The sequence below is a fragment of the Camelus ferus genome, chromosome 10 (genome assembly GCF_009834535.1).
Source record: "Camelus ferus isolate YT-003-E chromosome 10, BCGSAC_Cfer_1.0, whole genome shotgun sequence".
NCBI classification, from domain to species: Eukaryota; Metazoa; Chordata; class Mammalia; order Artiodactyla; family Camelidae; genus Camelus; species Camelus ferus.
This window is the reverse complement of record NC_045705.1, coordinates 49,259,182-49,263,620: the sequence shown is the minus strand read 5'-3', so window position 1 is coordinate 49,263,620 and position 4,439 is coordinate 49,259,182. Positions and strand designations below refer to the sequence as shown.

Below are 4,439 nucleotides of genomic sequence, written 5' to 3'. Positions count from 1 at the left end.
CTTATAAGTACCAAGAAAATCATGTCTACATAGATGAATGTACAAGCCTTAAAAACAAAGTCCAATTAAAAAAAAATTGAAACAGCAAACTCGTACATACAGAGAATTTCTGAGGCAACATCTGAAGCAACCATGTTTTTGTTTCATTGTGGGTAAATATGAAGAATTTGCAAGCAAGACACAGAAAGTAAATGTAAACAAAAAAGAGCTTCTAAGTAACAGAGAGAAGCTCATCCTATTCATGATTAATGCAGAAATGATTGTTTTTCCTCCTCAGTCCAATACTGAAGCCAACAGCTACAGTACTGTGGGGGTGGGACAGGCATCTACAGTAGAAGTCTTTATGCAGCTGTCACATAGTATATACGGATGAGTGAAATAGCCAAGAGGTACCTCAAAAGCGAGAATTAAACTGCAGTTGGTGGCAACTTTATTCTTTAAAGACTGAGATTTGCACAATTACAGAGAGAGGGAAGTAGACTGGTTTTGGTACCAGGGTGGTAATGGTCTTGGTGTCATGTGAATGGGTGTAGATCAGCAAGGGAGCAGTGAGAGCAGTGAATATGACAGAAGGTGGAAATGACAAAGACTGAGGATCTGGATCTAAATCAGAAAACATTAGATTTTCTAGATCTTAAGACATCTTCAGTTATAACGTATCATTTTTTTTTCAAATTTTATGAATTTATTCTAAAACACCAATCAAGTAGATGGAAGGATTTTTTAAAAGACATTGGGCCCCCTGGGTATTTTTAGTAGATTGAGTATTGAGAGATTTACAGGGATAAAATTCTTTACAAGATTAAGGATGAAGGAAACGAAACCAAATCTTTCATTTCCAGATACTCACTTTCATTAATTCTTTCACCAAAAGCACATCACTGAAGAAAAACCAGAAGTGGCTTTTCAGTTATTATTAATGTGGTTCAAGAGCCAGGGAACCCTTGAGATGGAAACAAAACAACACAGTATTTAAGTTTTCTTCGTAGGACTACCTTATACTGGCAAGACAGGAGATTTCTAGCTTCAAAAGGAATATTGCTAAGGGAACTTTTTGAAAAAAAAGAAAAAATCACTACACTTTGGCTAAAAACAACAACTAAAATCTCTCCTGTAAAACCCCTACTTCCTTTTGAATCTCCGAAGGCTACAACATTTCATCTGAGACGCTTGGCAGTCGTGGCTTCAGGGGCTGGGCTTCTTGACAGCCTGAACCCTTGAGTCAGGAGGAAGGCCGCTGATGTCAAGCTGACTGCCGTCAGAGTCGTCTCGTGCAGGAAGTACCGCGCAGAGCGTGGGGGGCCCGCAGACGTGCGATGGGAAAGGTGGAAATGTTACAGGTAAGAAGTAAAACCCGACAAGACAGATTTAAGAGTCAGGATGACTTCCAAGCACTTTTCTACAATAATATCCAAGGCCATCTAAAAAAGCAACCCTGTACTAGCGTGCCTGATGTATCTTACAGTTTGATAAGAGGAGGAAGCAGTTTGGCTGTGCTGTGGGGACACCCTGCTCGGGATGCCCTGCTCGCACCTCAGGGGCCCGCAGCCCCATCTGCTGTCTACAAACAGAGCGAGGAGGGCTGCGGAGGGCTTCCTCTGCTCATAACTCTGTGGCCCCAAGTAAATGAATCTGTGCCCATCCTAGGACTAAAACAGTTCCTAACAGCATGTTTGTTTCCTGTATCCTGATTGTTATGCCCAAAAGGTTCTCCTTAACACACGTGAGGCTCAATGCCAGGAGACTGCAAGACTAGAGATCAGTTTTTAAGAGAAGCTTGCTCATTCAGGAAAAAAAAATAAGGGTTTGGTTTAAACTGCAGACCAGAGGGAAGCTGGCGTATTTCTCTGGTCTGTATTGTTGGAAATGCTGTCATCAGGCCGACGGCCCCTTGTCAGCATGCTGACTTCTACGCTGCCTCAAAGTGTCTTCTGCCACCTCTGCATCGGCTGAAGGGCGCTGCTCGGAGGCGGCGTCCAGAGCCTCGCCCGGCCCAACCTCCGGCCCGACGTCCTCCCGGGCCTCTCTCGGGGCCACGTCCTGAGCGGCACCCCTCTCCTCGTCTGCACCAGCGGCCGGGCCGTCCTCCTCTTCCTCCTCTGCTTCGTCATCACCCAGCTCTTCTTTCTCTTATTCCTCATCTACAAGGCGGTCCTTGTTTTCTTCTTCATTTGAATCCTCTTTTTCCTCCTCTGCATCCTGCAACTGCAGCCGCATGAGCCTCCTCTGACCTCAGATTCTGCTCAGAATGTCCAGATAAATGTCGTGGAAGTGGCATAGAGAAGCATTCTGATATTACCACCAAGACCAGACCCATGAGAAGGCCAAAAATCAAGGTGGCTACAACTAAAAAGACGTAAGAACTCCAAGCAGGTACTCCAAGGGTCACTGTGAAATAGTTGTGAAGATGCCGTATCTTGCCAGAGATACTAAAAAGACCAGCCATTCGAGACATCGTTAGAGAAGCCAGGGATTTCCAGCCAGGCAGAGGCTCAACTGATTGCCGTTTCTTCTCTAAGATACAATTCTGCAGGTCTTCCTAGACTCCTGGGCCACGGTAACAGTGGAGTACCCCATCCTTCACATGAAAAAATCCTGGGAGGGTGGTGACAAAGAAGCGGCCACTCAAACCTGGTTCTTGAATGACATCTACCTTCCCCACACTGATCTAAAGTATTTCACCATTCTTTGCAAATATCTCCCATTCTGAATCAGTCTGCTGACAAGATGGACACCACGGGGTGTAAAATTTCAGCATCCACTCGCCCTCCATCACCAGCGTCCAGTGGGAGGCGGTCTTAGGCAGCACGAGGCTCCATTCCTCAGGCAGCGCGGCCTGCTCCGGGCGGGCGTCCTCCTCGGCCGCCGCCACTGCCGCCGCGACCCAGGCGTCCAGGAGCGCCGTCAGCAGCGGGCCACGGCGCCCGCCCGCCGTGTCAGGGCGCGGAGCGAGGCTCCTCTGCAGGGAAAAGGATGCGGCCGCTCGGACCCGTAACATACCATTAATTTAGAACCAGCTCAGAAAAAACAAACACTCTTTTAAAGAATACAATTTTTAAAATTTCGACTCATCTTTATCTGGATAATTACACAGTGCTCTCTTTTCTTCTGAAATACAATCAAATCTTGAGTCTAAGATCTTTCCAAACAATGAATTTAAATTTTTTTCTGAATTTTGGCCAATAGCAGCGATGCTTACCATCACATGATATATGATATATTGATTTTTCACAAAGAATGCTTTTGACTTATATGGATGGCATCTTTATTATCTTTAGGATTGGTGACATAATTTTGAGTCATATAAAAGAAAACCTTGCCTGCAGTTCCTATTTGGCTACTGTAGACTTCCCACACCCCCATCACTGAATTACTAGAAACTAGATCAATATTGTTGAGTAGAGAGACTTAAACCATGTGTACCAAAGACTTTTTCCTGGTACCCAAGATGTACGGCTTAAATAAGTACCCTCATGGCTGAGCAGGAACCTAAAAACCCTTTTTTGGGTGTGTATGCGGAATGCCACTGAGATGTTTACTATATGCATTTCTCTTTATTCAAGGCAAAGTGTGATCTTGAAACCTAATTTCTGTGAGCCACCTTACTGTGCTCTTCCTTATAGAGCAGAAGGGAACTACTGTGCAACTGCTGTGTGCCAAGCATTGGGCTGACACCTTCTAACCACCAATTTCATTCATTTTTCATAATGGCCCTGGAAGGTATTCTTATACTCTTTTTGAAGTTGGAGAAATGCAGAGTCAAGAAGTTACATAATTTATTTAAAGTGATATAGACAGTAAAAGTTCAAACACGGATTTGACTGATCCTAAAGTCTGTGAAATGAAGTAAGTCTTCAATTGTGGTTGTCTTCCTCTGCAATCAAATGAAGAATGGGTCCTGGGAACTCTTCAAATTAGAACCACGTCATTGACACCCATTTTGTACTCTGCTGCCCAGTCTACCCTAATCCGTCTCAATCGGTTCACTCCACCTGGTGTCCTGACACAGAAACCGTCTGACCCAGTGCCTCTTCCCTACACCTTTCTTTGACCTCAGGGGTGGATTTCCATCCTTTAAGGCCCTTGAAGTCTCTACTGATTGCACCCTTCCCCCAATCACTTATTATATCTTTCTTCTTTGTAACTACATACATTTTTGATCCTCTCTTAGGCACTCATATTCTATCTTGCATGGTATTTTGTCTTATTTTCTTTCCGTAGTTTATTGGGAGACCTTAAGACCAGCATTCTGAGTCCAGTGCCCATGGTTTTGTAGGCTTTTCAAAGACGGCTTGTCAGAAGTACCAGCAGCATGACTAATCTTTCTTCCCAGACACAGCACCATTCAAGTCACAGGCAGCTAACTAGCTTCCTAGTCCACCCACACTTCCTTGCAGAGCTGCTATGGCTTGTTAATTAAAGTACTTCCAGCTACCACC

General features: G+C 44.6%; 1 pseudogene; it reads right to left on the bottom strand.

Moving 5' to 3' along the window:
- Positions 1-1,756: 1,756 nt before the first annotated feature.
- On the bottom strand, positions 1,757-2,922 carry LOC102504206 (annotated as a pseudogene).
- Positions 2,923-4,439: the final 1,517 nt, after the last annotated feature.